The sequence below is a fragment of the Camelus bactrianus genome, chromosome 15 (genome assembly GCF_048773025.1).
Source record: "Camelus bactrianus isolate YW-2024 breed Bactrian camel chromosome 15, ASM4877302v1, whole genome shotgun sequence".
NCBI classification, from domain to species: domain Eukaryota; kingdom Metazoa; phylum Chordata; class Mammalia; order Artiodactyla; family Camelidae; genus Camelus; species Camelus bactrianus.
Window position 1 is genome coordinate 64720932 of NC_133553.1, and position 12691 is coordinate 64733622.

The window sequence follows — 12691 nt, forward strand, 5'->3', positions numbered from 1 at the left end:
AAAATTCCTTCTTGAAAAATACGTATTAATTACAAAGGGAAAAACAATAACTTTACAGGGAGAAATTGAGCAGACACCACCTTACTCAAATGGTTAAAATTAACATCACCAGCAAAGGGGTTGATCAAAATTACACCCCACCTGGTTAAGATACAGTGAGAAGAATTCAGCATCACTTCAGTGATACGCCTGCCAAAGATGCATAATCTGAATTAATCATGAGGAAACATCAGATAAACCCACCCTGACAGACATTCTACAACATGAGAACCGGCCATGGAAGTCAAGACAAGACTGGATGTTACAGATTGAAGGAGACTGAAGAGACAATGACAGCTCAGTGTAACACACAATCTCGTCTGGATTCATCTGCTGCAGGGATATCGTCAGGACCACTGATAAAGCCTAACAGGTCTGAGTAGTTGATGGCTATAATGTTAATTTTATGATTTTGATGATTGTATTATGATTATGAGGGAGAGTGCCCTTGGTTAGAAATACAAAATAAAGCATATGTCAGCAATTTCCATGCTCAAATGGGTCTGGGGTGGGGTGAGATCTTCGCACTTGACAACTTTTCTGTAAGTTTCAGATTTTTTTAAGTAAACCATAATGTGGAGGGGGAGGGATAAATCGGGAATTTGGGATTAACAGATGTACACTACAGATACATAAATACACAACATTGTAAACTGACTATACCTCAATGAAAAAATTTTTAAAAATAAAAATACATATAATAGATAAACAACAAGGATCTACTGTATAGCACAAGGAGCAATAGTCAATATTTTATAAAAGCCTATAATGAAAAAAGAATCTGAAAAATAATATATATCATATATATATATATATATAACAGAATCACTTTGCTATATACCTGAAATATTGTAAACCAAGTATACTTCAATAAAATAAAAGAATTAAAGAAACCATAATGTATATAAAATAACTGGTCTATATTCAAAAATGTCTATGTTACAAAAGACAATGAAAAGTTGATGAATTGTTTCCATCTAAAGGAGACTAGCAACTAAATGCGATGAGTGATACTGGATTAGATCCTGGACTAGAAAAAAAATAATATAAAGAACATTATTGGGACAATTGGGAAATTTTGAGTAAAATCTGAAGATTATATAACAGCATTGTATCAATGTTAAATGTCCTGATTTTGATCATTGCACTGAGGTCATGTAGGTGAAGGTCTCCTTTCTTAGGAAATACTGAAATAGTTAGGAATAAGGAAGCATGCTGTCTGTCATTGATTCTCAAATGCTTCAACAACAATAATTTTATAAATACATAGGGAAAAGAATGATAAATCAAACGCAGCTAAGAAATCAGAATACAGGAGTTTGTTGTACTATTCTTGCAAACTTTCCATAAATTTGAAATTATTTAAAAAATAACATTTTAAAAATAATGTAATGTAAAAAAATAATGAAATAGAAAACCCAATGTACATGAATGAAACACACACACACACATACTTTGTGAGAACATATAATGACAGAGATACACACAGTAAACACAACCCACTGGTCCCTTACTGTGCCAGGGAGGAGAAGGAAAGTGTGTGGGCTGAAGAGAATGAATAAAACAATTTTTTTAAACACCAGAAGGAGGGCTAAAGGAACAACAGCCAAATCTGTCACCTCACACTTCTGAGGAATGGGGTGGCAACACGAAGAGGCAAAACAGCAGACAAAGCCACACTGTTTCATGTTTTATCTTTATATTTTGGCATTGTTTGAATTGTTTTCTGATATAAAAGACTTTCATATTTTATTTATGTAAATTTTTAAATAGAGGGAAAATGGTGAAACATCCATAGAATGATATAGACAGCTATTAAAAATGAGATAGAGCTATGTCCACTGACATGGAAGAATGTCATGGCCTATTGCTAATTTTTTTAAGGGCAGTTTGTAGAGTAGCGGGGATAATATGAACCATTGTTGCAAAAAAAATATAGTTTGCAACTACTATGTATAAAATAGATTTAAAATTTCTTCTTTATAGCACAGGAAACTATATTCAATATCTTGTAGTAATCCACAATGAAAAAGAATATGAAAACAAATATATGTATGTGTATATAGGACTGAAACATTATGCTGTACACCAGGAATTGACACACTGTAACTATATTTCAATTAAAAATATGTATATATAGTTTGCATATGGAATATTAAAACTATCAGCCATGCCAATTCTGGAGGGAGGATTAAAGAGAGAAACTTGTTTACAATTCAGTCTGATTATTTTACAAAAAATTTGTGTTAACTTACGATTTTTAATTAACCATATAAACACATGAATATATTCTCATTATGGAAACAATCAAGTAATATATGTATTGTGTTTAAGATATATATTATTGTGGCTAAAAGAAGGAATTGCTTCCCAAGGGACAAGTGGTATTTTTTTAAATAAGGAAACGTGAGCTCCTTTTCAATGAAACACAATCTTAAAAAATAATGATCATGTAAGTATGCCCCCATTAATGCAGCAATCGTTTAAAATAGTGTAAATGACCAGTGGTGAGGTCGGTTTCCAATTCCATTGGAGGGGATGGTGAATCTCGCCTTCCCGGACTCTCCCACCCACGCTCGACACTCCCGCAAAATATAGGCCACTACGTGCGTCTCCAAACCCACAAAGCTCTCCACTGTTCAGCCTATGCACGCGAAGGTCGCCCGCCCTGTCCTTCCTTCAACTTCTACCTGACAAACCCTGCCTGAGACCTTTGGCCGCCACCTCCACTGAGAAGCCTTCCCTGGCTTTCTCTAGGCTAGGGAAGGAACCCCGGCCTTCTCCATCCCTCAGCGTTTCCATTGCCTCATCTTCTCTCTCCTGGAGAACTTTGTGCAGTAATTCTGCTGCAGTCTGTCTCAGCAGCGGCTTGGAGCGCAGGGAAAATGCTTTAAAGGCCTGACCGCCAGCACCACGCCCATAACGAACGATCCGAAAATAAATGCCTGTATAAATTGCTTTGGAAAGCGGTTTGGCAATATGTTAAGAGCAATGAAACTTGTTGACCCAGTAAGGATCCTGAAGAAATAATCCTCTCCCAAAGGAGAGAGCTATGTATTTGACCATTTTGATTTGAGCCTTATTTTAATGCTGAAAGGCTGGATATGCTGGAATAGCTAATAATAGAATGGTTACTTTACACAATAACATAATATTACTTGGCCATTGAAAAGTATACTCATACAAACCATAGAGCCTGACAGTTATGTAGGTGAGACCTCACGCAGCAAAGGCTGAATACAAAACTACACATTCCCCACGACTAAAATGATAGCAATTAAGAAAGCAGTGGGGGAAAAAAAGACTGTCTCTTTCTTTCTTTCTTTTCTTTCTTTCTTTCTTTCTTTCTTTCTTTCTTTCTTTCTTTCTTTCTTTCTTTCTTTCTTTCTTTCTTCTTTTTTAAGGAATGAGGATGGTGATTTTAGGTTTGGGCACTGGGATTTTTTTTTCCTTCTTTCAATTCTAGTGTCATTGTTCTAATTTTTTGAACAGCGTGCAGACGTTGGAAGCACCGTGAAGAGTCCCAATATTGTTTACAAGATTTAAAAACAGAGCAAGGAGTCTTTTCAGCGAGAGGAACGCATTTTACACCTTGACCAGCCAGTGGGGCCTGGGGCCGGGAATGAGAGCCTCAGAGTCTTTCAGAACAAAGCCAGAGCCACCGAGTGCACCTGGACGAAGCGGTAAAGAAAGGGGCCTCTCGCCCACTCCCCACCGGCCCGGCACCGGCGACCGGAGCCGGGTTGGGCGGAGCTGAACGCCGGTTGGCTGAGTGAGTGGGATTTCTCCAGCGATCTGTCCCTTTAGACTGGTTTCCCCAGTAACAACCTGCACATCGCCATCAAAACCAGCCGATCTCCAGACCAAATCGAAAGATTCAAGAGAAATTGGGGGAAAGAGGGATCTCTGTCGGCGGAGACCCGGCGGCGCTTTGTTTGGGTCGCGCGCGGCCTCCCGGTTTCCGGCCCCGCCCCTTCCCCCCTCTCCGCGACCCGGGCTCTGGCTCCTGGGACCCAGTTTTCTCGGCTTCTCTCCCCTTCCCACCAGCCTTGTCCCCGCGCTTTCCTCTTCTGCCATCTTCAAACATGCCCCCATGCCCCCATCACCACGACCTCCAGCACCGTCTCCACCACAGTCACCCAAAGGATTTGCAAACTTTGCCCCTGAGGAGCGGACTCTTTCCGAGAGTTCTCCACGGAAAATCAGCAGAACCCAGTCCAGAGGGGCTGGCTTTCGTGGAGATCAAGACGCAAGCCTGAGCATCCTGGCTCCCTCTCTCCCGACGGCGCCGACCTCGCCCTTGGGGAAGGGAAGGCTAAAGGCCAAGTCTGGGGAAGGGAGAAGCAGATCCCTGGGGAAGGAATGACCCAGCGTGGGGACACTGGAGATGGCGACGGGGCGGGGCCACTTCCACGGAGTGACGCTGAGCGCTATCCGTCGTCTATTCGTCGTCTGTTTATTGGTGTTTTTGGATCTACCAACGCCAGGATTTCAGAATGGAGTACCCACTTCGCATCGCGCAGTATCCCCAAGTTTGTTCTCCTCCAGTATCCAGGAGCTCTTTCAGGAGAGCGAACTCAAGTAATATGTGAATAGACTCTCATTCTCCTAAAAAAAACTTCGAGTCAGGGGATTCTAGAAACACACACACACACACACACACACACACACACACACACACACACACACACACACAAGCCACCCAAAGCTCGCTTCTTTCAGGGAAGAGTCGTCTCGCTCAGCTGTCCCTCCGGTTCCCACTTCATACACTTTCACGACTCGCAGAAGTGTGGGATATGGGTCGTGATTATTTTTACACATATAGTGTGATATTTAGCAACTGTTCAGCAGCAGAGGCCTCAGAAATCTGCCGTGGGGAGAAAGAACCGCAAGAAATTTCTTAGCACTGATCCGTGCAGTTTGTTGAACTAGTTATTTGCCCAAAAGATGTTCTACCTTGCAGGGAAAGAAAAATTTTTATTAAAAACGAAGGGAAGGAAATGGAATTAAAATCTAAAAGGAAAAAATCTTAAAGAATAGGTGAACCCTGTTCCGCAGATACGCGTAAACCCGTTGGGAGCTCAGATACATTTGCTCTTTATTTTTTGGAATTGTCTAGTGCGGGTCTCCGGGCTCATCTCGCCGCCGGCTCATTCTCCGAGGCCCAGCCGCACACTCGGCGGGGTGCTAGTCCCGCGGCCGCCGGAGGACGAGGCCTGCCCTAGAGAGCCCGCCTAGCCGCTCCGCGCGCTCTGACCTCGGGCTTCCCGGTCCAGCCTCCCCGCGATCGCAGTCCCCCAGCTGCCGTTCGGGCGCCCAGCCCGGAGCCCGCCTCTACTGAGGACCTTGACCTCGCACGGACCTCGCCGCCTCGTTTAGCTCTCCCTGACCTGCTTTTGAACCCGCTAATCCTGTCCCGAACTCTCGCCCAGAGGCGATCCTTCGCCCCGGCCCTGGCGCGCTAATTCCCGCTGACCCCACCGCCCCGCGGCCTCTCTCGGCTTGCCCGGCTTTGAAGCGCGGCGAGGGCTGCAAGCCTCCGAATTCGGGGCGCTCTGACGCGCAGGCTACGACCGCCCCGCATCGCCCCGACCCATGCTTCTGCGCCCTCCGAACGCAACAGCCCCGTGTTGCAAGCATTCTTCACTTGCTTTCCCTTGTTTCCCCTTAGTTTAATTCGTTTCTTTTAGAAATCTATCAGACCCATAAAGATCAAAACCTTAGGTAACACCCTTAACTGGTGACGATGTGGGGAAGCTCGCACTTTGACACCAGACTGGCAAACAGTGAGGGCGCACAAGGGTAAGGCGGAGACCGGCTTCCAGGAAGGAGCAAGCGCCAGAGCGCGGGCGAAGGCGGAAAAGGCAGGACGGAGAACAGAGGACAGTGTGACTTCATCCCCATCTTAAGCGGGTGAAGGGGTAGATATTTGCCCATACAGGGCAACAACTTGGGACTTCCAGGGATGGGACTGACGGTCTGGAAGACGCCTACTTGTCACTTTGTAATACTTTGTGCTGTTTAGAGTTTTTTCCCTCAGATGCATGTTTTCCTTTTTGAAAAAAAATTAAAACTGATGGTTTAAAGAATTAATGAGGGAGGAGGGTACAGCTCAAGTGGTAGACTGCATGCTTTGCATGCATGAGGTCCTGGGTTCTATCCCCAGTACCTCCTCTAAAAATAAATAAACCTAATTACCTCTCCCCTGCCACTGCCAAAACAAAATAAATAATACAATAATAAAGAAATAAAACATAAAAATAAGATGTTAAAAAAAGAAGTTTTAAAAAAAGCATTTAAAGAATTAATGAAATTAGTGCACACCATATGCACTTACAAATACAAGCCCATAAGCACACCCAAGGCCTGGGTCTGCATGTTTGTTTGGAGTATTTTGTTTGTATGTTTGTTTTGTTTTGTCAGCCAAATGAACTGAACACGAGGTAGTATGTTCCGCTTCTTGAACCTTGGTTTATTACAGGGTCCCTGAGGCTGCATCAAAGCGTCTTGTTAAGGAGAGTTATTTTCAGAAGCAGTTCTCTAGCCAGGAAAGCAAATCTGTGCTCAGTATCCAGCTGGTATGTGCATCTTTGTGAACCAACAGGTGGAATGGCAACTCAAGGTCAACTTCCAAGGTCCCCTGCCTTAAACTCACATTGGGTTGGACTGTCCAGGAGAAACAGCCATCTCCAACAACATAGGATCCACGACCAGGGGATCTGGGTCTGTTTGGTTCACAACTGTCACCTAATGCCTTGCACCATGCCTGGCATATAGTAGTAGCTCAAGAAATACTTGTTGAATGAAAGATATTCCAAAGAACGTAGCAGTCAATCCTAGAGAATTGTTTTCAGTAGATACAAATTCCTGGCGACATCTCAGAGTAAGGGGACAGGCTCCCTAAAGCGCAGAGACGGGATCACAAGGGGGGTCCTGGCTAGTGGTCAGGATGCTCCCAGCACTCCTGCGAGGCCCAACAGTCACCAAACACCGACTGTTAGGCGGCCCCTCGCCCTTCGGAAGTCCTTTCCTTGGGTCAGTGATGGAGAATTCTTCCAACTTCGCCTCACCCATGTCCCTAGGTAATCCCGTCTTTCATGGCGCTCCTAACCAGACTCAACCGGACCCAGAGAGCAAGGACGCCTCGGCAAGCGAGGTAGGGAAGACCCCAGAACCAGGGTGGCCACGGAAGTGGTGCTGGAGACTCCGCGCTGCCTCCCTGGAACCTGCCTGCGGGTGACGCTGACCGCAAACAATCACTTCTTGGGACAACAGGGCCCAAGGCTTGCGAGTTCCCGGGTGCTGGGGCTTGGGGTCTGGGGTGGTTGATGACCCTGAATGTGCAGCGTTGTGCAGGGAGCGGCCAAGACAAAATGGAACCGTGTCTACACGGTTAAGTCGCTGCCGGCCAACTCTCTGAAGCACAAAGTCGGGGAGGGAAGAGGAGTGTCTGCCCTTGATGGAAGTACGGAAACAAACGCTTCTTCAAATCTATTCTAATAACATTTAAGAAGTCGTTGTACTAGATTCGTTTTAATTGCGGCATCCCACAAATTCAAACGATATCAAAGGGTATAAAATGCAGCCCCCGCGGCGGCTCGCGCTCCCTCTTGGGTGCGCCTCGAGGGAGATGCCCGGGGAAGGGTGTGGGACCCTGCCCATCGCCTTTAGGCGGGATTCGGGAACCATCCAGTCTAGCGCTGCTGTTCCCTCCTAGACGCATGCCTGAGTCGTTCTTCCCTGGGGGTCGGAAAATGCCGCCGGGAGGCTGGCTATCGGGGAGAATCTGGCTTGGGGGCCAAGGCATGAGTGGCAATATAAACACGCCAAGCTCTGCCGCGTGAGCGCCAGGGCCCTGAGTTGGAGGACTAAGGCAGGGCTGAATCCCGGCCTCACCGCTCATTCTCTTCAATGAGCTCAGTGTCTGCTTTTGAAGGAAGGTTGGGTGAGAGCAGCCAGAGGTGTGCTGTCCCGGGGCTTTGGCAGCCAGTCGGGTTTCTTCCGCACTCCGACCTGGACTCCAATGGTGGAATCTGGGGTTGAGGGCCCAGAATTCCAGCTCACAACCCGCAGACCAGACGACATCCCCCTGTCTCCCTGGGAGGCCTAGAGAAGGACAACAACCTACCAGTGCTACCGGTGGACTCTCGGCTTTTAAGCCTTAAATGATACAAGCTTCAGTATTATTTCCTCTGGCACCCACAGAGTGCCAGGTCCTGGAAAAAGTGCTCTATACAGATTTACTCCTCATTACAACTTCAGGAGGTTGGTACTAATATTATCCCCACTTAATGGATGAGGACACTGAAGCACAGAGAGGTTCAGCAACCCATTAAGAATTAGCTCTCATAGCCAGGATTCCATGTCTACCTAGCAGAGAGCCAAGGCTCTGATTCTTTACTGCAATCTATAATTCCTACAAGACTCTCAGTCCAGCCTGGCCCTCCTCTTTAGACAGAAGTAGAAAAGAGGTTTCCAGAAAGTGACCAATTAGCTGGGGACACACAGCCAGGGGTGGCCCTTCCCTGACCCTCACCAGTCTCCTTCAGCTGCTCTCAGAAAACTTTCCCCCTCTTCTGGCCAACCTACCTACCATCTGAGCCAGGGGGGTACTCACAGTCTCACAAAGGTAAACTGGAAACAATCCAGAAGTCTTGATAATCAACAGAAAAACAAATATGGTATAACCATACAATGGGATGTTATTTGATCATAAAAACGAATGAAGTACTGAGACATGCTGCAACATGTATGAACCTTGAAACATTAAGTGAAAGAAGGCAGACCAAAGGCCATATAGTATATGATTCCATTTACATGAAATATCCAGAATAGCCAAATCCATAGAAATAAAAAGTGGATTGGTGATTGCTTAGGGCTGAAGGGAGATGGGAAATTGTGGGTGATGGCTAAAGGATACAGGTTTCTTTCCCTTTTTTTTTTTTTTTTTTTTTCATTTTTAAGTTGAGATATAATTGGCATATAACATTGTATTTGTTTCCAGTGTATAAGATATGATCCCATATTTGTATATATTGCAAAATGATCACAATAGGTGTAGTTAACATCCATCATCACACATAGTTAAATTTTTTTCTTGTGATGCAAACTTTTAAGATCTACTCTTTCAGCAACCTCCAAATATACAGTACAACATTGTTATTTTTAAAATTTCTTTGTTTTTTTGTTTTTTGGGGAAGGTGATTAGGTTTCTTTATGTATTTTTAAATTAATTTTTAATTTAATTTAATTTTGTAGTGGAAGTACTGGGGATTGAGCCCAGGACCATGTGCACGCTAAGCACGCACTCTACCACTGAGCTGTACCCTACCCACTACAATACAGTATTATTAACTATAGTCACCAGCAAGTTTCTTTTTGAGGTGCTGAAAATGTTCTAAAATTTGCTAGGGTGATGTTTGTGCTGTGTATATACCATATATTTTATACATGAAAAACCATTGAATTGTACACTGTAAATGTGTGAATTGCATGATATATGAATAATATCTCAATAAAGCTATTACCAAGACAGCAAAAACAAAATAATACATATGTAGTTCTAGGAGGTGAGTTCCCTGTTCACATCAACCCAGGTTCTGCTCTGCCAGGGCCTGCGTCCTCCTAGTCCGGATGTCCTTCAGTCTCTGCAGAGGCTACAGCTCCCTGCGAGGGTGCTTAACCCCTCAGTCCCAAAGCCCCTCCCCAGCTGCTGTGCTGGGAGACACCTTGCAGCTCTGGCCCAAGGAGCACTTTCTCGAGTTTGGGAGGAAGCCGGGTTCTCAGAGTGAAGCAAGAGGGAGGGGTAGAGATTTTTGCCTTGGCAGAACTCCAGGATCCAGCACCCGGGTTTGAATTCACACAGACCATTTGACCTTGGTCTCAGTTTCCTTCTCTGCAAAATGGAGCAACAGGGTCCCTACCCTAAGAGTTGCTGTGACTGTTTCATGAAATTCTGTGCCAGCACAGCTTCGGACAGTTCACCACGCATCCTTTGCTAGGAAACAAATGAAAGTGTGATCATTCTACGGGATGATCCAGGTAAAATCAGAATGTGGTAGGAGTGAAGGGATTTTGTTTGTTACAAAAGAAGGAAGAATTTTTAAGAAGATTCTCTCAAGTCTCTGGTGTCTTTTCATTGATTTTAACTCTGAGCACATGTCAGGATTGTAATTTCCAAAGATAGACAAGTAGAAGATGGCACTCCCACTCCAGCAGGGAGAGGGCTGAAGAGAAGAGGGGAAATAAGGGCTTGTGAAAGGAAGAGGAGGTGGGAGAGAGAGGGAGGGAGGGATGGAGGGGAACCGCCCCAGTCAGGGTCTGGTTGGGGTGGACAGTGCAGGGAGGGAGGTGATACCCCAGAGGGAGGAAGGCTGAAGAACCTGAAGAAGAAAGGAGACAAATGGAGTACATAGAGGTGGAAAAATCATCAGAGGAGGGGAAGCAGGGAAGATTCACAAAGAACTACGTGGGGAAGAGGAGCTGGAAGCCATGAAAGGTTTCATGGGATCTGGAGGAAAACAGACGGGAAGAGAAGATCACCAATCCTGAGTCCCAGGCGCTTGTCCTAGAACCTGGGGACACCCATCCAGTCCTGCCCGGCCAGTTGCCTCCTCCCTCATCCTTGGGTGGCCTCTACCCAAGCTCTACCGGTGGCGGAGTTTTCAGGTCACGTTGGACATTTCACCAAGCCTGTTCATTCTCTGTGACTCCCTCCACAGAATGGCTCCCAGCTTCTAGTCCCCAGCACTTCCCTCATCCGCTCCACCCAAGGTCTTGGCCAAAACAACCATCTCTCATTCCCCGAATCACCATATAATGACCACCTCCAGACCATTACTCCTGCCTGTCTCACAATGCCTGCTTCCCCTACTCTTGGTCCAGTTTGGAGGTTTCCATCCAGGCTTTGCCTGGAAAACTATTAAATATAGGGAGCCCACTGGGAACTGGATTTGAAGGCACTTGGTCTGTAGCCAAAAATACATTTTTTCCCCTAAGTCCTGCAGGTAATTTAATACATGACAGGTGTTGAGAACTTCTTTGCCTCCTCTCTTAAGCCTTCTTGGTCCTGGGCCAAGGCTAGAGTCAAGATGGGAGCTGCCCGCTGGTGCCCACTGGGTAGTAGGTACATGGAGCATCTCATCAGACCTGGCCCCCTATGCGGGGCATTCCACTGTGGCCCTCCTTACATTCTGGCCAGACCCACAGCTGGGGTCTGAGTAGGGGGGAGGGGTTGGGTGGTCCAGGCTGTGCCTGGGAGGTGGCCTTGGGAGTCCAGGCCACACCCCATGACTCTGAACTTCTGAACTGATCAAGGTGGGGGTGAGGGAAGGGATTCAGCAGCCGCCCAGGCTACCGGGAACTGGAAGGCACCCACAGGAGGTGGTGCAGGAGCCTGTCCCACAGCATGGCATTTCCCTCTCTAGCAGGTGGTTGCTTCCTGTTCCCCCACCTCACCTGCACCACTGTGGCCACCCAGTCCACTGGGTTCCCTTTTCTCCCAACAGGGGTGACCTCCACCATTATGATGGGCATCCCTAGTGCCCTGAGGGTCCTGCTTCCTGCAGAATCCTCACAGTGGAACCCTGGAATTCAGCACAGACTAGCCTCAGTCTCTTGTGTTGCCTGAAATGAGTCAGTGACTGGCTGCAGTGACTGAGCCTGAGGCAGCTGGTGACCTAGGAGGGGCCTAAACACTGGAATTTGAAGAGCCTCACTCTGCCCCCAGCACCTCTGCCACCATCCCATCCCATCCCATCCCATCATTAGAGCTGCCCTCCTTGGGTTTCAGCACTGCTGATCTCAGAAACAAATACATTTAATTGTGTTTTACAAAAATGATAATGCTCATTGTGAGAAAAAAAAAAAAAACCTCAAAACATCCCATCTCCTTTTAAAATGCCAATCCCTCCCTACCTGGGGGCGGGGGGGTGGGACAGTGGTTCCCTCCCTAATGTGCCAGCGCAAAGGTCTGGTTCCCAAGGGTGTAGAGTGGGGCACAGGCAGGCTCCAGGAAGTAATGAAGAGATTGTTTCTATAAGCTGGGTCTTATGCTCCTCAGCTGAGTGTGAGGAGTGTCCCTCTCTGTTCACCCCAAATCCCCAGTGCCCTTCAGCTGCAGGTGAACCCCCATCCCAGCAGTGATGGCTGAGAAGATTCATTTGCCTGGGAGACTGGATTCCCTCAGGGCAAAGCAAGTGCTGCCCACGATCTCCCAGAGACCTTTAGGTGGAGCCTGAAAACTAACAGGAAGAAAGGTGGACAGGAGATCCAGACAGGGAATGAATCAGGGCAGAGGAAGCCAGTCTCCATGGGCTGTAGACACCTGGGGCTAGAGAGATGCACAGGCTAGGGGTGGGGAGTAGCATGGTAGAGACAGAGAGGCCAAGGAGGAGGACAGGAAGGAAGTGGAAGCCAGACAGGGCAGGCACCCGAATTGGCTGCAAGCTCAACCTGGACTCACCAGCAGCCCTAGGGGAGATGCTGGCCCAGCCTCAGCAAGAGGAAGAGACAAAAGGAGCGGGCTGAGTTGGGACCAGAGGTCCAGGCATGGAGACCTGGTCTGATGTGTCTGCTAAAGCATCCAAGGGATACAGAAGATGGATGAAAACAACCAGACACTGGACCAGGCCTCTGAGGCCCCAGGTTCTGA